Source organism: Mustela nivalis (genome assembly GCF_964662115.1).
Source record: "Mustela nivalis genome assembly, chromosome: 5".
In the NCBI taxonomy this organism is placed as follows: Eukaryota; Metazoa; Chordata; class Mammalia; order Carnivora; family Mustelidae; genus Mustela; species Mustela nivalis.
In genome coordinates this window covers 54,302,717-54,327,971 of record NC_139024.1, presented here as the reverse complement: position 1 = coordinate 54,327,971, position 25,255 = coordinate 54,302,717, and the positions used below count along the sequence as shown (strand labels likewise).

At 39.3% G+C, this 25,255-nt stretch overlaps 1 protein-coding gene and 1 long non-coding RNA gene across 5 annotated transcripts in view; one reads left to right on the top strand and one right to left on the bottom strand.

The window, feature by feature from the left end:
- LOC309864658 overlaps positions 1-11,579 on the bottom strand; it is a 35,575-nt gene extending 23,996 nt beyond the window's left edge. The window contains exon 1 of the long non-coding RNA XR_014311674.1: positions 11,340-11,579. This is a non-coding gene — a long non-coding RNA (uncharacterized lncRNA). The remainder of the gene's footprint in view (positions 1-11,339) is intronic.
- LOC309864645 (sterile alpha motif domain-containing protein 5) overlaps positions 1-25,255 on the top strand; it is a 909,922-nt gene that overhangs the window by 502,615 nt on the left and 382,052 nt on the right. The window lies entirely within an intron of this gene.

Here is a 25,255-nt window from a genome sequence, read left to right as displayed (position 1 = left end):
AAGACAGGAGTCATTGCTATGAAAAAATTGCACACATCACAGGAAAGCATTACTTGGATGGGGGACAGAAGCAACCCAATAATGATGGACCATGATAAGATCATGTCACCACCGTTTTATAAACAAAAGCTCTTCAACAAAACCAGTGTCAGCAAAAAGTTCACTTATTCTTGCTTTACTGAGCATGAAATGGGATTGAAAGATGGTATTAAATGGATTATTAAACTGAAGAAATGATGTCTTGTGATCTTTCACACCAAAGCCTCCACTTGAGACATGCATTGTCTCAGTGAAAAACTCTCCAAAGACGCATGTCCTTTTATGAAACCTGAGCCTTTTAAATGTTAGACTGAAAGTTTTATTTCCCATTTCCTTGCTGGACTTGTAATCCCTTAAGAGATGACTGTTGCTTTTCATTTATTTTACTCTTATGTCAACATGTAGAAAAAATGTTTGTGAGAACTTATAAATTTCAAGCACAGTGTACTCTTGATTTTTCATGTACCGAGAAAAGAAAAAGAATTTATTTAAAAAATCTATAAGCCATTATGTAAATTTCTAGCATTTTCTCCACTAACTAGTTTTTAAGTTTCTACAAGTTCCAGATTAGACACAAGCAATGTCTTTAAACTCTTGCTTGGTTTAGGCTTTTGAAAACAAGTTAAATAATGAAGCCTATTTATTAAAAATTCAAAGAACTAAAAGGATCAAATAATCATTATTTCCCATTCTTATACAAAAGAAAATTGACATTCTTATATAATTAAGACCCAAGCCACAGAATGACATTAGCAGCAAATATATGCTTTACTGTTTCTGAAACTTGTAATTAGTTTAATATGTCAGCTCAGCTAAATAAAAAACATCAAGCCTAGCTATGGTTTTTCCAGTCCTCAAAAGGACTCCTGAGTTTTGTTTTTGGAAATTCTATACATGATCATAGACTATAAACTCTGAATAGACATTGTCTCTAAGAAGAACTGAAAATAATGGAATTTTTAAAAAGCTTTAAATGCTTATATGAGATAGTAGAAATGCCAAAAATTCACAGACATCAAAAAATCACTCAAAGAAGTAAGAGGAGATGTGAGCTGATTACTGAAGCCAGCATTTACCCTGAGGGTGTTTGCTGAAGTTGATCTTGAACTTTATGATCTCTAAATGAACAGGAGTTCCAAACTAAGAGAATCTCTCCCAAGATGGCAAATTTAATAGGAATATCTCCTAGCCTAAAGTGTAAATACAAACTAGGAAAAAAGTCCTAGCTCTTCAACATTCATTCAAGTTAAATAATGAAGCCTATTTATTAAAAATTTTGTTGCTTCTAGGAGAAGCAACAAAAATTGCCTATCTGGGTAAAACAGGAAAATTGGCACTGGGAGGAAAATATTTTCCCTGAAAATCTATAACAACACCAGGCATCAGATGAGTTTACCAACCAAATTTACACTCTGCAGTCATTCACAAAGTTCAAGTTAGGAATGCACTTTACAGTAACCCTGGGTTGAAGACTCCATCAGTAACTTTACAGAGAGATGCAAATCCTATATGGAAACCCACCTGCAACCCAGCCTTCAAAGAAATGCCATGGATAATATGTCATGAGCTTACAGTGGAGAACCTAGTCATATGCACAAACAAGACTCCATAAATAAGACTTTAGATAATATAATTATCAGAAATAAAATATAAAATGAGTATAAAATCAGAGAGGGAGACAAACCATGAGAGACTTTGAACTCTGAGAAACAACTGAGGGTTACAGAAGGGAAGTGGGGGGAGATGAGGTAGCTGGGTGAAAGGTATTTAAGGAGGCCATGTATGGTGATGAGCACTGGGTGTCATACACAACTAAGGAATCGCTGAACACTACATCAAAAACTAATGATGTACTATATGTTAGCTGACTAAACATAATTTAAAAATATGTTTAAAGAAATAAAATATGGAAATGGAAGTGTGTGCCAGAAACAAGAGACTTTAAAAACTAATGAAGGATGGAGTGCCTGGGTGGCTCAGTCAGTTAAGCATCTGACTCCTGATCTCAGCTCAGGTCTTGATCTTAAAGTTGTGAGTTTAAGCCCCACATTGGGCTCCACACTGTGCATGGAGCTTATTTAAATACATACATACATACATACATACATACATACACACATATAACCAAGGAGAACTAAATAGAACTCCTAGAAATAAAACAGTAAGTAAATAATGAACAAAACTCAAATCAACTGAAAATTAGACACAGCTGAAGAGAGGACTAGAAAACTGAAAAATAGATTAAAAGGTAAATTTCAGATTACAGCACAGAAGGGCAAGAAGATGGAAAATATAAAGGAGAAATTGAGAAACATAGAGAAGAGTTTAAGAAGGAATAAAATAAATATATTTAGAGTGCAAGGAGGACAGAATGTAAAGAATGGAGAAAAATACTAATCCTCAGAATCAGGAAGCCCTAAAATCCAAAACAGAATAAAAAAAACACAAAGAAATCCACACTTAAAAAGATTACAGTGAAGCTGCAAAACATCAAAAACAAAGAGATTAAAAGTCTCCAAGAAATAAAATTCTAGTTCACACTGTTCCAAGAGGAAAGTCTGCCAAACATTTAAGACATAATTTTAATCATATACTATTCATGAATATATTAAAAATGTGTACTCCTGAGCCATTTTATGAAACTATGATAACCTTGTTACCAAAATCTTTACAAAAGGTGGTTATTAGAAGGAAATAATTATTGACTAATCTCTCTCATGCAAATAGAGGCAAAAATCCTAAGTAAACATTAACAATTTTAATTCAGCAGGGTATAAAAATATAATACCTATGATAAGAACGTTTTTACAAAGTGGACAGTTTGTTTAACTAATGTTAACATCTGTTAATGTTAGCCTCTATTAATTAAATTTACTACATTAATGATTTTTAAATAAATAATCAGTTCAATAAAGACAGAAAAATACGTACACTATCTAGAAATCTAAGCAAAATATGGAATTTTCTTTAAGATGAAAAGGACAGACAAGATCTTAATGATTTGACTATGAATAACAAGTCCCAAATTTGTCCAAGTATTGCCTATTTAATTTTTATATGTTTCTCATACTTAAGAAAGAGATGTGAGCATCTTAGATGAAAAACCAACAGATTCACTGGAACCATTAAGACTGAGATAACATTGGGGCACCTGGGTGACTCAGTTGGTTAAGTGTCTCCCTTCAGTTCAGGTCATCATCCCAGGGTGCTGGGATTGAGTAGACATCAGGCTCCCTGCTCTTTGTGGAGTCTGCTTTTCCCTCCGCTCCTCCCCTGTGTTTGTGATATCTCTCTCTCATGCTCTCTCTCTCTCTTTTTCTCTCTCAAATAAATAAAATCTTAAAAAAAAAAAAAAAAAGACTGAGATAGCAGGCCCTGTATCCTCCCGGTAGACTCAGTCTCAGGTACTTTTAGTGACCAGTAGGGATTTTATGCTTTCCTTTCTTTATAGAAGGGAATTGAGAACTTAAGGAAGTGGAAATATGTGTTTCCAGTGTTAAAACCACTACCTTTCCCCAGTAGTGATCTTGAAAATAGTTATAAAGTTTTACTTTAAAAAATCACTCATTTTAATATCAACAAAATTCATCAAAATGTACTTTATTCTTTTTTTTCCATTAAATTCTAGAGAATCCTACCTTTCATCAGCAATGTCCATCACAATTACAGGCGGTTACCAGAAAGTAGTTTGAAGTACTATTAAGGAAAGTATTTGATTTAGATAAATAGATACTATTCTATGTTGGGAAATCCATGAAGCAGACCAACAAGGGAAGGAGAACCTATGAATAGGTAGAGTAGGTAATTGGTTGTTTCAAGATTAAGGAAGGGTCCACAGTTTCACTTGAGTTTTTCTTTTTCTTTTCTTTTTTTTTTTCTTTCTTTCTTTTTTTCTTTTTCTTTTTTTTTTTTTTTTTTTTTTTTTTTGTTACACAAACAGGGAGTTTAGATTAGAGTCAGGTATTAAATTTCCTAAGAGAAGGAAGGGAATGCAAGTCAAACTACAACTGGAAACTAGTCTCTCAGAAAGTAAAAGCAAACACACACACACACACACACACACAAAATACATATACATGACATATAAATACTTTTTCTCAAATCTCAAATTCACATGCAGTGCTTGAAAACAGAGATGATGTTAAGTGGAAGACATTATCATCAGTTTGCATTTAAACATTTTGAGTAACTATGACTGGCCCATTAAGTATGTCCAAAGCAGAACAGTACTTTGCCTGAGAGAAAACTAGGAGTGGTAAGGGGTGACATCTTCTTCTAAAAAGAAGTTGATGAGCCCATATTTCTTAGAGAACTGATTTTTCTCTTTAGTTTATGAAGAATTCTGTCCTGGTTGTCCAATTAGAGCATCAACTACCAGATCTTTCAGATTCATCAGTTGGAATAAAATCTCAGTTACCTAAACTTTCTGAATTTTTATGAACTACTGCTTAAACTGCAATTGCAGAAGTAACTACTGAAAGACTTCTCAGGGAGAATTTTGTCTTTTTAAAGAAGAATAACTTTGTCCCCTTTTAAATAAATTTTACCCTTCATGTATAAAATGAATTTTAAATCATGACAACAGGAGTTGTGTTCCCTAATGTAAAATTTCCAAGAAATATTTAGCTATGAGGTTGAGTAAAATCATTGGGAGGTTGGTGAGGAAAGAACAGAAAACGGGTATAAAGGCATGGATTTAAAGTCAGTCCAGGAAACAAGGACTGTGTTTTTCAATATCCTCATGCAGATGTGGAATAGGTGGAGAGGTGAATTTAAGAAATTATATTTGTTCTGCTGGCATTATCAAAATGAGAGAGGATGATGATGTTATAGATATAAGTAAAGGAGTTGCTCTAATGATTGTCCATAACATTTTAGCTGAATAAGGAATTAAGGACATGGAGCTGGTTGCGGTCATCAGGAAAGGGTGAGAGACAGTGAAAAAAAAGTATCGAACTATAGGAGCTGATGGGGCTGAAGGAATGGGGATCCTAGAGGAATGGTCCTGAAATATATGATGGTGGTATAGGATGGAATGGGATTCTGGAGGTAAAGATTATCTAACAAGTATTGCAAATGGCAAGTTTTAAATATGATGACCATGGGAATCACATGACTGAGGTAAGTGGGAAACAAGATAATTGGAATAGAGGAGGTCAAGAAACTGAGAGGCCAAGGTTTTAGAATAATTTCCTATATGGATATAAGACTCATCATGAGTTATAATAGGAGTATTTTTGTAGAGAGTGAGCCAGGAGCTAAAATCTTCAAGAAGTAAGAAAGACTGCCCTGGGAGTTAGTAGATAAGTATAAGGTTATAATGTGAAGATATAATGTTCAAAGGTGTTTCTTTTTAAGGGAAAAGAAGAATGTATATGGAGCAAGAAAGACTCATACCTCACTTCTTGACCCAATGATAAGAGAGCTGTAGGAGAAAAATGGCTACCAGCTGAAAGAGTGGCTAAGGAAACAGCCTCCTTGGTGGTACCAGGATTCAGACAGGCTAAAGTGAAGAGAATATTTAGAAAGGAGGTCAAGGGTATGGGTATTTTGCCAGTGACAGCTTGTGTTTTCCAGAAGGTAGTCTTTGCAGTCTTTCCAGAAGAAGTCTTTGCATAGACTGATGGGAATTAGCACACAGATGAGGGCAGAACTGGGCTTCATATGGTGGAAACCATGATTAGGGGCAACAGTCTTGAAGCCTCTAGGCAGAAAGTAGTGAGAATACCGTAAGTAGTGTGGGGCAACTCAGAGGGTGTCTTACAAGGAGTGTGTACAATTCTGGGGATCCCTTTTGACCCCTGATATTGAAGGCGGTGTCATGCTACAAGTCTCTGGATCTGTACTACACACAGCTGAATTATTGTCTTAATTGCATGTGCCTTGACTTTCCAGAAAGACAGCAAGTCCTCCTATCATTGTGTTTTTTACACTGCACTTTCTTCTCTATTTGCCTATCACACTTGCTATGAGTAAAATTGTACCTCCCTTCCCCCAAAATTCTTATGTTGAAGTTCTAACCCCCAGGACCTCAGAAAGTGGCCTTTTTTGACTATCGGGTCTTTATACAGTAATCAAGCTAAAGCAAGGTCTTTAGGGTGGGACCCTAATCCAATATGACTAGTGTCCTTATAGAAAAGGGAAATTTGAACACAGAGACACACAGAGGGAGAATGACATGTGAACAGGAAGATGGCCATCTACAAATGAAGAACAAAGACCTGGAATAGACCCTTCCCTTACAGCCCTCAGAAGGATACACCTCTACCAGCACCCATTAAAGAGAATAATGTATTCAGGGACAATTAGTGAAGATGGTAAGGATTCAGGACCATCACAGTAAGAATGCAGACTAGTGTGGTGGGATTTTACAGTGGAGAGAGTTTGGGCTCAACTCCAAACACAACATGAGCAAGTGGAAATTTACAGCCAAGATGCAGGATGGTGATTGGTGGATGGAAAATTACCAAGAGGGAACTTTAAGAGTAAGGATGAGGTTCTGGCTAAATAAACTTAATGGATTTGGGGGGTTTTGGGGGGGGGGGGAGTTTTTTGTTTTTATTTGTGTTTGTGTTTGTGTTTTTGCTGAAGACAGGCCAGAGTTAGATATCTATCAACCAGGGGATGATGGAACGTGAGGAACCTGATCAGATATCAAGGCTGAAGATGAAGTGCCTAGCAGGATTCTTGCTAAAACTACATTTTACAAGGAAGTGCACAGATGGGCTAGGAGACATTTGAGAAGCTTGGATAAAGTTTGGTCAACCAAAATGCTTTGTTGCACTTTGATCTTGGACTTGAGACAATATATTTCTGATGTTTAAGCCAAGTCTGTGGTACTTTGTTACAACAACTCTAGCAAATTAATATAATACATCTATATGTTGAGCTTTAGAGCAGGAATTGAATTTCATCTGTAACTCCAAGGGCTAGGAGCTCAGCATATGCCTTACTCAGAGTTAACTACTGTTGAGCTCTTGTGTGGGTGTATTTTCTTTTTATTTGAGTGTTATTTTTTAACTGTAGAGCAATTAGACAGGAAGCCAATGGAAATGTCTGAGGACTTAGTCTGCAGGGTTAAATTATCATTGGAATCTTGAAAATTCTTTCCAGGAGTCAGGATATGGCTATACTATATACCATTAGCAATCTGGACCCAGTACCATCAACTAATACTCAATTAACTGGCCTCAGCTTTATGCCAACATCAGACCATTCTCTTTGTTATTTCTCTTTCACTTGCCCTATATAGGTGATTGAACTCAATTTAGAGAGAGAGAAGTCTTTCCTCTGAATCCAGTTCACAGGATGTATTGACCCTATATATGATTTTGCCTGTGTCTTCATACCATATAAGTAAAGGTATTTTTTTTAACCTACTCCATTGAAAGGAGGTAGGAACCTGGGTCAAGTACACCTTTGATATATTACTGATATATTCTGATAATGTATCTAAAGGAGGGAGAATAATTTGGGGTTTTTTGGCAACCTGCACAAATAGAATTGATGGTGGGGGGGGAACCATATTATGGATTGCCTTGGAAGTAGAATATATTTGAATAGGATTAAAGATATTTATCAGCCGTAAGGGTGACAGTTCACAGAGTGATTTGCTTGGCTATTCAGCTATCTGAATATGATGAGATCTCTCTAACTCAACTTCTACTGCTAATCTCAGAATTCATAGTTTAAATGCCCACAAGCAGTAAGATTATCATTAAAAACCAATTTCAGCAAAAACAAGAAACAAGAATGTCAGCAGAAATGCAAAGTTCTAAATTAAATTTGAGAAATTATGATGTAGGATTTGGAACTGTCTGAATTATGCTTTCAGATCCATTTGCATGCTCTCTCTCTCTCTCTCTCTCTATATATATATATATATATATATATATATGTACACATATATATGATTATATATATGATTATATTTATGATTATATTTATATAACACGCACACATATACATATGTATGTATATATATACACACATATATATAAAGCCTAAAGAGTTTAGCAAACCTTTTTAAAGGTTTTATATATCATATCACTGGCTTTTTCTCACGTGTAATGTATGTATGCTATATATAACAAAAGCATAAAAATGTTTAATCTATAAAAGTGAACATAGTACAGGAAGTGAGTGAACTAGTTGTTCCAATTACTTATTGCTGTGTAACACATCATCCCCAAACTAAGTGGCTATAACAGTATTATCTCTTATGGTCCTGGGGTTGATTGGGTTCAGCTAAGGGTTTCACATGGGGTCTCTCATGCAATTGCAGTCAGTGGCTAGAACTGAAGTCACCTCAAAGGACTGATGTGCCTGGCAATTGATGGTGACTGTCTGTTGAGCTCTTAATTGCGGCTTTCAGCCAGAACACCTGCAGGTGGCCTCTGCTTCCTCACAGCATAGCAGCTGGGTTCCCAGAGCAAGTATCCCAAGAGAGACCATGTTGAAGCTCTATCTTCTTTTACGACCTTGCCTCAGGAATTACATCACTTCCTCTCTAGTCCCAGGCCTGCTCAAATTCCAAGGGAACGTTAACTCCACTTCTTGATAGGAAGCATGTAGATATCAAATTATAAGAAGAGTATGTAGGATGAAAGACCTTGATGTGGCCATCTTGGAAAATATGATCTACTACATCCTGTCTCTAGCCAGTCATTCACAACCCTCCTATATGTACACATCTTCAACCCCTCTCATCAAGAACCCAAGATCCTGATGCAAGTCCCTGAAATCAAAATGTTAGATCATAATATCATAATCAGTGTGTGATCTTTAAGTGTTTATAATTTTCAAGTATTAAAATTTATTTGAACCCTCATCTTAAAAAAAACAGTTCTAAGAGAAAAAAAAATCCCTGTTGTTGCCACCTGCTCTGTGAGTTTTCAGACACTTGCACATATCTAGAGGCCCACTAGGCTAATGGGCACCAGGATGGGGAAGCTTCAACTCTTTACTTCAATCCTTACTGAACTACTGGCAGCATTATTGAAGTAACTTCTCTTACTTCCCAGCAAGCAAAGCTTAGTACTTAGAAAAGTTTTCATTCTTTCAAAGACTCGCTGGGGACACATGTGCTGATGAAAACTCATTGGAATCTTACACATATAGCCTGAACCTAAGCAAACAGCCTAGGTTGGCCAGATAAGGTAATATTCAGAGTTCTCTCTATTAATTCTCCCACTGATAAACACTACAATCATCACACTTTTTCAAATTGAGCTGCTTCTTTCATACCCAGGATCATTCCATTTTTACCAATACCTTTTAAAGGAGAGTACTCCCTTGAGATAATTCCCAGGACTAAATCTTTATTAAATTTCACCAATATTTCCTAAATCTTGATTCTGCTCTAGACACCTAATTCTTGATCCCTATCTCTGACCCCTACCCAAACTGCAAGGACACACAATGACAGATAGCCCTCGCCCTTAGAGAATTTAGAATCTTGAAAGGAATGAACATATAAGGAAGAAAGGGAAATGTGAGACATATATGTAACTGTTAATTAAGACAGCATTGGACATGGAGTCAAAGATGCCTGTTTTATTCAAAACATGCTATTAACTAGTATGTAAATTTTGGTGTAAAAGTTTTTGGCACTAAATCCCCTTTAAGTTTCTTCATAATTAATAAATAAATTAATAATTTCCTTCCTCACATTGATAGTAGCATCTTCCTGATAGACTGCATTTGCTTGTTTAAAATACACAAGCTGGTTCTTGTAAAATGCTCACCTTAGCTCCTGGTACATAGTAAGTCCTCAATAAAGGTTCATTTCATCATGATGTAGTAGCAGTGGTGGCAGAGCATGTGGGAATGCTTTGTAAACTGAAGTTTTAGATCAGCATAAAGTATTCCCACTCATAAAAGACAGACTATGTAACATCCTATTGAATCCTGCAATTCTTTGCTCAACTACCAGCAGATCCCAAACACTATCCTTTACTGCTTCTAGAGTCTCTGGGGCTTCTCTGCTCTGCCCCATCTGAACTTTCTTCACTATTCAGTGCCAGTTCAAAGACCATCTCAGCTTTAAATCTGCCCAACCCATACCATGATTCTAGTGCTTTTGTCTTACTTGTGTTTGTGTCTCTAGTAACCAGAATAGTACCTGGTGTGTGATGGAGGCTGATATGCATCCAGTGTTAATGCAATAGGAGTGCTCAGCGGAATCAAAGGAGAGAATTGTATGGCCCATGTTATGGGCAGAACTCTGACCTTAGGCCAGATTTCAGGTATACCTCTGGCTTTTTCAAACTTGTTGTTTACCATTTATTTATTTATTTATTTTACCGTGAAGCTACTGAATGATTTTATTTTATTTTTATTATTAACATGTAATGTGTTATTTGTTTCATGGATACTGGTCTGTGATTCATCAGTCTCACACAACACACAGTGCTCACCACAACACCTAACCTCCCCAGTGTCCAGCACCCAGACTCCCCACCCCCACCTTCCCTCCAGCAACCCTCAATTTGTTTCCTAAGATTAAGAGTCTCTTATGGTTTGTCTCCCTCTGGTTTTGCCTTGTTTAATTTTTTCTTCTCTTCCCTATGATCCTCTGCCTTATTTCTTAAATTCCACATATCAATGAGATCATGATACTTGTCTTTTCTGACTTATTTCACCTACCATAGTACCCTCTGGTTTCAACCATGTTGTTGCAAATAGCAAGATTTCAATTTTTTTGATGGCTACATAATATTCGTGTGTGTGTGTGTGTGTGTGTGTGTATGTATCTCACATCTTCTTTATTCATTTATCTGTTAATGGACGTCTGGGCTCTTCCATAGTGTGATTGCTGGGTCATAGGGTAGCTCTATTTTCAACTTTTTGAGGAACATCCGTACTGTTTTCCAGAGTGGCTGCACGAGCTTGCATTCCCACCAACAATGTAGGATGGCTCCTCTTTTTCCACATGCTCGCCAACATCTGTCATTTCCTGACTTGTTAATTTGAGCCTTTCTGACTGATGTGGTTTTGATTTTTATTTCCCTGATGCCAAGGGATGTCGAGCACCTTTTCATGTGTCCGTTAGTCCTTTGGTATTGTTTACCTTTAAAAAAACGTATTTATTTGAGAGAGAGTGCTCATGTGACTGGAGAGAAAGGAGGGGCAGAGGTAGAAGGAGAAAGAGAATCTCCATTGAATGATGACTCCCCACTGAATGAAGAGCCTGACAAAAGGTTTGATCCCACAACCCTAAGATCATGACCTGAGCTGAAATCAAGAGTCAGACACTTCACCAACAGAGCCACCCAGACATCCCTGGACTTGTTGTTTACCTCTAATCCATGCTGCTGACCTGCGGTCTTCTCTTCTGCGAAAAAGGTCATGAAAGCTAAAAATAACTGCAGTATACCACAAAGTCTTCATAAGTGTGTGAGGAAGATACAAGTAAGCCCACTTCACAGGTGAGAAATGAGCATTCAAGAGAGTTTTAGCTTGCTTCAGAATCCTACCACTTTATGCAATACCACCAACTCTATCCACCTGACAAGTCTGAGCTCATAACTGCTAGACTCCACACTGGCTTCTTACAACAGATAAGATCTTCATTCTTTCTGACTCTGAATTCCAGAACATCATGACACAATTCCTCTCCTGTCCCTCCTGTTCTTTGTCACAGGAAAGACATTCTAAATCTACCCCATTCTATTATTTACAGGCCTACAATATTAACCCACTGGAAGTCAGGGACATTATTCTACCTCTTCATTTTCTCCCCAGAATGCAGTGGCTGGGATTAAACAGGAGTGGGGGGAAGCGGGGATGCTTAACAGTGATATGCTGTAGTTGAAATAGCTTTTAAGCAGATAACAGGGATAAGACCCAGGCAAAAAACACAGCAACCATACTTTTCATTTTGTTTGTGCTTTTCATTTTCATTTGTGTTTTTCTCTTGGATTCTTGTTCCAAGGCAATCTATTAGGCATTTGAGCTGCTTTTTGGTGAACAATTCTAAACAAATTCTAGGTAACCCTGTTACAAAATAGACTAGACCAAGGTTTCTTAATGTTGACAGTACTGACAATTTGGGCTGGATAATCCTTTGTTGCATCAGGCTGTTGTGCATTGTATGATGTTTTACACCATCCCTGGGACCTACCCACCAGATTAAAGTAGTACCTCCACTCTCAATCCAGACAATTCAGACTGTCTCCAGACATGACCAAATATCCCCTCGGGGTAAAATCTACCACCCCTCAGCCCTTCCATCTCCAGCTGAGAAACTGACCAATGATGAATGGTCTAAGTCAGCCCCACTACATTCATTACATGACACAGTCCAGTTTTGAATCAAAGATATTTTTACCTAATGAAGTGAAAAATTATGACCTCCACTGGGGAAGACTCTTCTCCCTGAGTGAGCACTTGGTCCCTCAAGCTCACCCCTCAGTGGTAAGCCACTATCCAGGGCTTTGACTGGACTGTCAACCATGGTCCCCCAAAAGCTAGGACAGCAAAAGCAATGTTAGGGTTTTGTCACACCAAATTGTCCCTGAAATTCAAAGCTACTTGTTTATCAAGATGTATTCCCCTGTCACTATGACAACTTGTGTTGCCTTGGACTGCAAAGAAAAGACAAGGAATGATTGAGTGGGTTTTTTTTCCGTTCATGTATTGTACCTTAGTTCTGTCTTAGTCTGCTTCCCAAATAGAATAATCAATGCCATTATCTCTTCCTCCCTCATCTAAATCACATCAGGCCTCTACAGTAGATCAATAGTTACAACAAAGAGGGCCGAAGCTTTCATTCCAGGGGGACTCATTACTCTGCAGCCCAGGATCTGGCTATGGATTCCACGTAAGGTTATCTACTCTTCCATAGGAGTTAACAACAGCTGTCAGTTATTAATACCACGCCACAACCCCACCATAACTGGCTGCGTGTGTGCAGGGAACATGTCCAATACCACACAAGCCTGCTTCCTTCTTTCCCCCTTCCTTTGACTTCCTATTCCTGTCCATATTACTTGAAACTGTCTTCTCCATCAGTATAAAATGTTTGAGACTTCATTGAGATTCTCAGCCAGTACAGGTTGCATATAAGCAGACTCACATCTGCTGCAGTATTACAAAAACTAATTAAAATAAATTCAGATCTTAAATTAGTCTTTTTAGTAACATTTATTGCATAAGCCACTGGGCAGTAAGATACACAATTCAGTTAAGCTGAAGAGAAAAAGTGATTTTTAGATCGTATTTCTTGACAGGCCCCAAAAAAGTGAGTAAAATAAGAGAAAGAATATGCCCCCACTTACCATTTTTCCAATAGCAGTTGTTTCCCCTATGGTCCTTCTTAGCCTTGGAGCCATCCTATTTCATTGCCATTAAGGATTAGCCTGTGTGCCGTGTGAGCTAAACCACCATCATGGACAAACCCTACAGCAAATCTTTCTTAGCCAAAAGGCCGGTCACTACTGTCCCCAGGTTACCTCCTTACCCTAAGAGATTCTGCAATGGCCCTTGTTTAAACTTGGGACCCGAAAGAGGGACCATTTTTTTAAATTTATTTATTTTCAGCATAACAGTATCATTATTTTTTCACCACACCCAGTGCTGCATGCAATCCGTGCCCTCTATAATACCCATCACCTAGTACCCCGACCTCCCACCCCCCCACCACTTCAAACCCCTCAAATTGTTTTTCAGAGTCCATAGTCTCTCATGATTCACCTCCCCTTCCAATTTACCCCAACCCCCTTCTCTCTAACTCCCCATGTCCTCCATGCTTTTTGTTATGCTCCACAAATAAGTGAAACCATATGATAACTGACTCTCTCTGCTTGACTTATTTCACTCAGCATAATCTCTTCCAGTCCCTTCCATGTTGCTACAAAAGTTGGGTATTCGTCCTTTCTGATGGAGGCATAATACTCTATAATGTATATGGACCACATCTTCCTTATCCATTCATCCGTTGAAGGGCATCTTGGTTCTTTCCACAGTTTGGCGACTGTGGCCATTGCTGCTATAAACATTGGGGTACAGATGGCCCTTCTTTTCACGACATCTGTATCTTTGGGTTAAATACCCAGGAGTGCAATGGCAGGGTCATAGGGAAGTTCTATTTTTAATTTCTTGAGGAATCTCCACACTGTTCTCCAAAGAGGCTTCACCAACTTGCATTCCCACCAACAGTGTAAGAGGGTTCCCCTTTCTCCACATCCTCTCCAACACATGTTGTTTCCTGTCTTGATAATTTTGGCCATTCTAACTGGTGTAAGGTGATATCTCAATGTAGTTTTTTTTTTTTCATGACATGATATAATCTTCTTTTTCTTTTTTTCTTTTTTTTTAATTTTTTATTTTTTATAAAAATATATTTTTTTTAATTTTTTATTTTTTATAAAAATATATTTTTATCCCCAGGGGTACAGGTCTGTGAATCACCAGGTTTACACACTTCACAGCACTCACCAAAGCACATACCCTCCTCAATGTAGTTTTAATTTAAATCTCCCTGATGGCTAGTGATGATGAACATTTTTTCATGTGTCTGATAGCCATTTGTATGTCTTTATTGGAGAAGTGTCTGTCCATATCTTCTGCCCATTTTTTGATATGATTGTCTGTTTTTTGTGTGTTGAGTTTGAGGAGTTCATTATAGATCCTGGATATCAACCTTTTGTCTGTACTGTCATTTGCAAATATCTTCTCCCGTTCTGTGGGTTGCCTCTTTATTTTCTTGACTGTTGCTAATCCGATCAAAATTCCACCGGTATTCTTCAAAGAGCTGGAGCAAATAATCCTAAAATTTGTATGGAATCAGAAGAGACCCCGAATCGCTAAGGAAATGTTGAAAAACAAAAATAAAACTGGGGGCATCACGTTACCTGATTTCAAGCTTTACTACAAAGCTGTGATCACCAAGACAGCATGGTACTGGCATAAAACAGACACATAGACCAGTGGAACAGAGTAGAGAGCCCAGATATGGACCCTCAACTCTATGGTCAAATAATCTTAGACAAAACAGGAAAAAATATACAGTGGAAAGAAGACAGTCTCTTCAATAAATGGTGCTGGGAAAACTGGGCAGCTATATGTAGAAGAATGAAACGACCATTTTCTTACACCGTACACAAAAATAAACTCAAAATGGATAAAAGACTTCAATGTGAGACAGGAATCCATCAGAATCCTAGAGGAGAACATAGGCAGTAATCTCTTCGATATCAGCCACAGCAACTTCTTTCAAGATATGTCTCCAAAGGCAAAGGAAACAAAAGCGAAGATGAACTTTTGGGACTTCAAAATCAAAAGCTTCTGCACAGCAAAGAGGAACCATTTTTAAGAAAGGTCCTGAAGTCAGGGAAAATCAAAATTATGCTTATCACCAATTCTTCAAATCCCTTATATGGAATTTTTTTTAACTGTCTGCCATCTGATATTTTAGTAGTTTAGTTGTATAGCAGGAATTCAATACAGTTCCACTTCATTCTGTGTATTTGTTTGTTTGAAAATGAGTTTCCCATAGTCTTCAGTAACCTCAACTTTGTTTTTTCAGAGAAGAGATTCATTTTTTAGTTCACAAAAGGCTTTGTTTGAAGGCTTGTAGACAGAGTACACCACGTCTGACCTCAGTCTACTTGACCTCAGTCTAATCATTGTTCTTCTGGACTTATTTTAAGAAAAATATTGCAAAGAACAGAGTGCTATGATATTTTTACACCTTTATACAATTCTCCAGATGATTCCTTCTTAATACTGACCAGCCAGATTTCTTTAACATGCTCCTAAATACCCTGGTCACTGCCTCCAGTAAGGAGATTCATTCAATCTATCAGAAGTTGTGTTGCGCCGCTAGTTATCACTGGGCTCCGAACCTCTCTGGATCTTTCTTATTCTGGGGTCTCCAGAGGACACACAGCAGTGAGGCTGGAGCAGGTGCAGCTTCCAAATCACAGAAGTCAGAGCAGTCTGTCCATCTATTACCACCATCATACCTGGGGCACAAGATTAAAAAGCTCCAAGTCTCTGAATCCTCAGATCATTCAAGACCATTGAGTAGATACATTTATTGCCAGGCCCTCTGGTCGATGACTTCGTTAGTGACAAACTTTGTTAAGTGGAATTCAGGCCATTAAGAAAGCATTTCAAACATTGGGATTTCCTCTTAAAACTTTGCCTCGTAAAAATTATATTTAAAAGAAAGCCACCTTCCCTCTTACAGTATTAAGCCCATGTGGATTAGCCTTTATATATGATATTTTTATTGAAAGGAACTAACATTGTATTTGTTTATTTTGTCATTGGGCCTTAAATATTCAATAGCAATTTTATGTGTTTTTCTTACCATTGTTTCCTGTTCTGTTGGTATATATCTTATACCTGTTTAAAGTTTGAAGATACAACTTTGTGTTACAATGATTTGTATGCATGTGATTCAACCACAGCCTCCTTCCCATCCCCTTCGATAGAAAGGAAATGACAACAAGCTTCCCAACCATTTCCGGGGATGCCTGACTGAGTTACATCATTGGCTTCTCGCCACCCTCTCCACCAGCTGTCCAGCTCTGTTGTTTGATGCATGAGACACATTCACCTTTATTTCTTTGCAGATATAAAGTATTTCCATGAGACATTATTCTGTACATTTCTCGGAGACCTTTCCTAATTAATCACCTGGCACCTGCCCTGCGTTTAAAAGATGTTACCTGCCTTCCTGTGGTGAGACAGTAGATTAACGACTAAAGGCTGGCTTTCTGGTTACTCATTTGATTCCTGTGTTAGTATTTTATTTCAAGAATGATTTATATCCATTTCTAATTTCTCCAATTGGGACTTACTCTTCTTAACATATCATTGGAGAGGAAATTATGTGTGTGTGTGTGTGTGTGTGTGTGTGTAAATACTATGAACACATACATATTAAAGAGACTGCATTTAGAAGCACTTTGGAATAAGAATACAATATGTTCTTGGCCACACTGTTCTCATTTGCTTTAGTACAACAACCAGTAGGACAACTCTCAGGTCCCTATCATGGTCCTTTTTTAGAAGTTTTAATTAGAGTTAATTTTTAAAAATTAAAAACTGTCAATATCTTTACATAGAAAATGCCCAAGAAGCTGGAAGACTGAGGCAAAAAAATAGAATTTCATATATTAGACTGGGCAAAAAAGATGCCCCCTCTCACATTTTATTTTTCCAGGAGTTTGAAGGTTTCTAAGGTTTCTGGAACACAGCCTCCCCCACGTCCCCCCCTTTGTTACAGAATTCCAGCTTGAACTATTGATTGAGCTCTGCCTGTACATTTGCACCAGACCAATCCTAATTAGAGGCTGTTTAATAAATTGGGACTGTGCTGCCTGCAGCTTTGTGACCTTTGTTCCCTGATTGTCTCCCATTAATCCCCTTGCCCTCTGGTGTTGGAAACCTCTAAACTTTGGGAATGCACTGATTCGGGTTCAAAGTGTGGACCTTGTGAGCTTGCCGGAGCCCTTGAGGAGGTTTCCTTGTGCTAATAACCATCTGTCACTGCCTGTGTTTTACTGCTGCAGCTCTGACTGCTGGAGACCAAGGCAGGGCCCTAAGCAAACTGCTTGTATCTTTAAATCAAAGAGTGATCGTTAAGTAACATACCCCCAACATCTTTGCAATATAAAACTCTGAAGTTACATTAGGTGTAGCGCTTTAACCTTTGCCATGTTGAAGAGGTAATGATATCAGAACTTGGCTTCTATCCCTCAAGGGCCCATAAACACATGGTGTGTATACCAAGTGATAGACTGTGGGCTTGCAGTATGTACTCCTGGTTTCTTAGCTCTATTACTTTACAAATAAGGCAACTGGTAAATTATACAATGTCGCAGATTATCTGCTTCTACACCTCAGCTCATCTTGCTCATCTGACAGTGTTTGGTATTCTTAGGAAAGATGATGGTCCACACAGTCTTTGGCACTACTCAGAAGACTTGCTTGCCATGATGGCCTGAGATTTGGGGACCTTGTTCCTGAGTTGTCACGAGGCACTGGGTACCAAAGTCAGCCGCTTCACCATGTCGACTTTCCCTTTTTAAAGGTTTATGAAGAGCAAAAGAAAAAAAAAAAAACACAAAACTAAACATACAAAAGAAAATCCTATTGCATATGGTATTTTTAGGAAAATTTAAATAATTCAAGCCTTTTTAATTGGAGAGGTTAGGGCAGAGGGATTCGGGAGCACATAAACTACTGAAAGGTCACATGTTCAATATAATTCTAAATCATAATACCCTCAGGGCAGACATCTCATGGAATTTTAGAAACATAAGCAAAACCCTATTATCGTAAATATCACTACATGCTGATCCGCTCCCTTTTATCCTTCGTTCTCTGCATCTTTTCTTCTTTCCCTCCCTTCCTTCTTTCTTCATAGGGCCCTATCCTTAAAATTTTCTCCTTAAAATTGCTATGCAATTTCTCTTCACTTTTCAAAGATAGATTTCTGGAAAGATGAATTCTTCTATGCTTGCTACTTCAATTTCCTCACTCTGGTGAGGAACTCTCCAACAGCCGGCTCAACTTACTTTAACAAAAATCACAAATGATAATTGCTCCCAATTAAGAAATCCAGTGGGTAGTTCTGATTTCTTTTCAAATTCATCTTCTCTGCGTTTTCTGGATTTATGGATTACTTTCTCCATTGTAAACCTCCCTATTTTGTCAAAGTTCAATACTTAAAGCTCTCCTCCAGCTCACCAACTGCTCCTCCCCTGCTTCCTGCATGGGCTCTGCCCATCCCGTCAGTGTTAAAGAGGAGCTTCCATGGTAACACAAAGGAGTTCAATTGTGTGCTCTACAAGACATGCACGTGTACAAAATTAAACAACAGTGAAAGGGACAAGTTCAAGAGGATCTGATATGAATATGGTTCCGAGAAAGAAGAAATGAAGAGGATGGGTTGGAGTAGTTCTGGAAGCATTTTGGCCACATGGAGTATGTGTGGCATCTGGGGTTTTCTGATTGCATTTGGATCCCAATGAGCACTTACTGGGTTAGTAATTCTTACCTTATAGGGTTATAAGGAAAGTTAAAACCATTTGTTGTTATTTTTATTGGTACATAGTATGTATTTGCTTCATGAATATTTGTTCATTTTTCTTAATTCATAGAGAAGGGGAACCTTGAAAAGGCCTACAAAACAATGAAGTAGTATTTGGATAGGCAGAGAAAAAGAGGAAAGACATTTTAGAGGAGAAGACAGATTTAAGAAAAGAGGTAGGGTAGAGGATTACTTCTAATGTGTTCAGTGTGTGACACCCTGGAGAGGAATATGTGTATGGTAAGTAGAGGAAACAGACATTTGAACATCCCCAAGGGGATGCTGGTATGAGTCACAGAGTCCAAGGGCCATTAAATTATTTGTTGTCAAAGGTAAATGGGTCAACTTGCTTACAGTATGTTTATAAATGGCCCAATTTTGCTTATCTCATTGAAAATCTGGTTCAAATATAATATCTTACTTCACTTCCCATCAATGAGGTGTTGTGAATTTATGCTTTAGAGTACATCATCCTCTCCAACACATAGGACTGAAAGATAAAAAGCACAATTACTAAGTATGTAATATGGTATTCGGAAAATAAAAAGGGCTCTGGAGAAAGAGGTTCCTGAAAGGCACCTCTGAGGAGGTGACATCAGAGAAAGACTTGTGTTGATGTCTGTGGGAAGAGTATTCCAGGCAAAAGGACTAGCCATTGCAAAGTCATGGAAGAAGGAAGGTTCCTGGCATGTTCAAGGAAGAGCTGGGAGGCCAATAGGACTGGAGCAGAGTGAGCTAGAGGGGAAGGAGGACACTGGAAGAGGAGGTCATAGGTGATTGGGGCCAGATCACCGTGGCTTGGTGGGCCACAGCAAGGATGGTGAAGTTCATGTTAAACATGATGGGAAGCCCCTGAGGATCTTGAAGAGCAGAGAGGTAGATGTGCTAGAACTTAACTTTCATCAGGGTCACCCTGGGGCTGCATGAGGGAGGCAACTCTTGGGTCCTTTTGTTCTTCTCTCCCACATCCAAGCTGGAAGAAGTAGAGGGAACTTGAAAAAGGAGTGAAAGTGCAGAGGGGAAACTGAACACCTTCACTGCACCCCCTCCCTGTTTCATTCTGCTAAGCTACAGTCAGACTGAGGTGGGAGGGAAAGTACTAGATGGCTAGATGAGACCTCTGACCGATACCAGAAAGGTGCCCTAAGAAGGTATGGGAGCTGATGTATTAGTTAGGGTTTTCCAGAGGGACCGAGCTAGTAGGACAAAGATAGATGATGACATACATATGATATTCACACACACACACACATACACACACAGAGATAAAAGATTTACCATAAGAATTGGCTTATGAGCTAATGGAGACCAAGAAGTCCCATGACTTGCCATCTGCAACTGGAGAACCAGGAAAGCCAGTAATGTCACTAAGTCCAAGTCGAAAGGCCTGAGAATCCAAGGGGATGCTGGTATGAGTCACAGAGTCCAAGGGCCTGACAACCAGAAGCTCTAATGTCCAACGACAGGAAAAGATGGACACCCCAGCTGAAGAAGAGAAAGAGATTTGCCCTTTCTCCCACAGTTTTATTCCATTCAGGCCCCCAGTGGATTAGATAATGCCCCCCATATTGATGAGGGCACATCTTTTTTCCTCAATCTACTGAATCAAATGTTAGTCTCTTTCAGAAACACCCTTGTAGAGACACCCAGAAATAATGTTTTACCAGCTATCTGGGCATGCCTTAGCCCAGTCACACTGGCACATCAAGTTAACCAGCACACCTGGCTAAGATTTTACCTGCATGCAAAGAATCATTCAAAGAGCTTGCTGGAAGACAGTGGTGTGAACAAATGTCCAGTTGTCACTTAGTTTCATCTACAGCAAATCCACTCATTCAATAGCTGAGTTATATATACTTATAAATCATTATGGACATTGAGTATTCTCAAATTGTACATTAAATGTAAGTTTAGGTTCTTTTCTATTCTAGTTAAAAGATTATCAATAGAAGGACCCCGCACCTCTCCAATTAGGAGAACACCACAACAGCAGAACCTCCAGTTGGCACTGCGTTCCCCCTGGACTGCCAGTGATTAGTGAGCTGTGGAGACAGAGGAACAGGAGAGGCAGCATCCAGGTCATGGTGGTGGTAGAAAATATGGGAGGAAAAGGCAAAGGAACAAGAACTGAGGCTCTGGAGATTCACCTCACAAGGAAGGAGGAGAGGGAGGAAGGTAAGGACATTCCAAGAACAATCAATTCTGAGAGCAGGGAAGAGGATGACGGGGGCACCCAAGGGGAGAAGGGGAAGCAAGCCATCATGTTACAGGCCAAAGAGGAGTAAGTGGTTGGGCATAAGGAAGATGGTGTGTTTGAGTCCAGAGGAAGCTTATGAAAAGGGAATTTTACTTACAGATCAGGCGATAATGTTATAAAACTGAAAAGAACAGGGGAACCTGGGTGGCTCAGTTGGCGAAGTTTCTCCTTCGGTTCAGGTCATGATCCCAGTGTCCTGGGATCAAGCCCCACATCTGGCTCCCTGTTCAGTGGAGACCCTGCTTCTCCCTCTCCCTCTGCCCCGCCCCTGCCACCCATGTGTGCATGCTCTCTCTCTCTCTTTCTCAGATAAATAAATAAATGAAAACTGAAAAGAACAAGAGATAAACTAAGACAATTGACAGACTGCGGAACAGGTGTATGAGGCCCGGGTATAGTCATACACTCTAAAAAGAGCAGCTAAAAAAATCAGCCATCTCAGTAAAGCAAGACTGGGTGAGAATTTAAGGTTATTCTAGTCCTGTATTGGCAGATGATGGGCAGCATAATTGTCCAGAGCTTCTCCTGCTCGGTTCCTGGGATGCAGAGATGCTGGGTGGGAATGCTTTGCAACACAGCAAGGTGATAGTTTGAAGGCACTTGGATTTCTAAAAAATATCTGTTCATAAAAATGTTCCTCCATTTCAGAAAGAATTTAAATGAGGATCTAATGCTCTTGGCATCTCCAAATACATACTGAATGCAAAAAAAAAAAAAAAAAAAAAAAGGCACCCTGAAGTAGGAATTTCTGGTCTCTCTCATTGTCTCTCATTGATGCCGCATACCACTCCCCTTCCCTTAGCGGTAGAGATGTGAGTTGGGTCTCACAAAAATTAAGAAAAGAATTCTCTTCTTGCTGGAGATGAACAGTTTTATATATTAGAACACCAGGTTCTCTGTGGGCAGCTTCTGACCTGGGGGCTGACACAAAGCTGTGGACTTAGGAAAAGCACATGGTGGTTCAAGCTTGGGGTCCCCATTAATCATTGTGATATGTGTCACTATTTGATGGTTCAGGTTAGATCCTGGGAAGATTCATTTTCATTATACTCAGATGATGCTGTTTGGGAAAAAGAAGTAGGCATAGCTGTTTAGAAAGGAAATTAGGAAGGACAGACTAGAGAAATACTGGAAAATACAGCCAGCCATATACACAAATACTATGCAGGATTTGTGTCAATAAGGTTGCTAATAGAATAATGAAAAATAGTAAATTTCCCCTATAAAATCTAGTAAAGAAATTAAATTACCATGTATTCTTAAAATATGTTGCATCTGCATGTTTTGATTGTGGTGGCTCCTACCGTGTCCTCAAGAGCTACATGATACTACCTCATGTTGTATAATATTGTAAAATTTATAAATTACTTTCATCGAGATTCTCATCAGATTCTTGGGGTGACACTATCCATCCAATTAGGGATATTGGTCTCATCAGCCATACTTTACAAGTGAAATTCGGAAAGTCTAACTTGATCAATGTCACGCAGCTAAAAATGACAAGCAGGAGTTTTGAACCCAGGTCTCTCTGACTCCGGAGTCCATGATATTTGCATGATAGCAAATATCATGGACTCAGAAATTAAGAAATTAAGTGTACTTGCCTCACACAAACTGTTCTTCTAACTGGATAATAGGAGGAGTCCCAGGTAAATAGGCAGGTGATCCTAGGGAGAGACATCTGGGGTCCCAGCAGGTTGGCAGTACTCTGTCCCAAAGTGTGGTAGCTAGCAGAGTGAATTCAGCCATGGGGGCTGGGCTTTAAAAGGGGGATCTAAAGGGGCAGTCACAGAGCTGCTGTGACCTGTGGCTTCCACTTATTCCTCTAGCTCTCACCATGCTCTGGGCTCCCAGAGGCCAACCTGCATAGACATGATCAAAGGAAACCCTTGCTCTGTGGCTTGCTATGGCATTTTGCCAGTGAGAATCACCAGCAGGAGATCAGAGAGTGGAAGAAGGGTAATGTAGGAGTGTTGGTTCCCTCAGACCCTTGCCTGTGAGGCCACCTTGAGCTAGCTGTAGCTCTCAGCCTCCCATAGGACGGACTTTCCTACTGATTCCTATTACCACTCCTTTTTAGCCCCTCTGACCTAACCCTGGTTGCTTCACTATTTCTTACATTTTCTGCACATCTTCCCTTTGCCTCTGTAAATGGCACCTGGGTCCAGCTCCTCACATTGTACTATTTTAGGTGATTTCTGTTTCCTGATAGGCCCTTGACTGGTCAGACCCAACCCCAGAGGAACTAGGCACTGGGCAGAAATTAATGTCTGGATTTAGGTAAATGAACAATACAGTGACCCTGCTACTGGAACTGAAATTAGAACAAGGACCTAGAACTGGGAGGATGGAGCCAAGCATGCCTTAACGGAACTAGGGATAAGAATGGAGTAGACTGGAAAGAAATCTGACTCAAAGCCGACCATCCAGGATTCTGCTGGATAGACTGTCCACTCTTCCAGAAGCCAGGATTCTTCAGAGATGTAGACTGTATGTTGGAAGCATAAGAAAGGCAGCAGATACTCTAGAGGTGGCGAACCTTACAGAGCTGTAGCCAGGGGCCAGGCAGACATTTCAAGTGGCTGGGTGTTTGAGTTCTTGTCGCAGAGACTGACTGGCTGTTCACTGAACCCATTTGTACTTCCTCTTTGGCACAGGGACTGTGATCCCATGTGCTGGGTTCTGGTGAATGGAATGAGAGCAGAAGGGATGTACTAGCCCAGAAAACCTCCCTCACTATGCTCCATCTTCTGCTAGCTGTGATTAAGTGTGCTGTGCACCGCCATGACACCCACAGTTCCCTCATTCATTTATTCCATTTATTTCCTGAGACAAGACGTGGTAGTACAGCCTCTCAAGGAGCTCCCTCATGCGCCCTTTTAACAAGCTGGTGTAGGACTGGGGATGCGGTGGACCATTGCGACACGTGGTATCTACAGAATTACACAATGTTCTTATGGTACCTCAGTTACACCTCCTACAATGGCTGCAGCAAAGCATTGTCATCAGACCCCATTTTCTACCCTTTTCCCTTCAAAAATGATAATAATCTTTCTTGCATATGCGTGCTTCTGCAGGTGCTTCTAAAACCTTATGCCGTGATGAGTACGAAAACGGAGGCTTATAACTAAGTTAAGGCAGTAACTAATTTAAGCCTCATTCAGCAGTTAAGCAGCCTGAATCTTCTTATTAATATACAGGGAGGGGTTGCTGATAATAGACACATTGTCAAGCCCAGAGGCATCTTGGCAGTGCATGCTGAGGAATGGTGGAAATATGAGAAACTTGCAAGGAATTCTCCTATATTTTTGCCTTCGTATGCGTATAGGTTTTTTTCCACTGTTTTTATTCTGAAAAGACCCTTAAAAGCAGACAGAGGCATGCTCTGGGTAGGTACATCCAGGAGATAATTCCCTGAATCTGTTTCTCCGACATCCTTTTATCTACATTTTATCTCTCAGCATGAATCAGTTGCCCGACAACTCCTGTGATTATTTTCAAATCGCTTTAAATACAGTTTTTGATGCCCCAAGATAATTTATGAAGGAGAAGGAGAAAAAAAGAACATACCTCAAGAGTATCAATATTCATAGATAGTAATTACAAAATTATTTTTTTTAATTTTTCTTCTTCTTCTTCTTTTTTTTTTTTTTTTTTTTTGAATTGAGGTTGCACAGGGCAGAGCATTTCTCTGGTAGCCTTCTTGAGGATTTAAACACTTTTGCCCCCAAGGAAGAATCCATCCCTGGGTTTGGAGTCCTAATGACTGGTGGGGGGAGGGGAAGAGGGAGAGGGCTATAAAATGCTGCTTTCCAGGTGGAGCTGATTCCAACCAGCTCCCTTTCTTGGGAGAGTTGGGTGGGGGTGGGGTGGTGAGGGTCAGGGCAAGCAGAGGCAAATGCTACAGTGTC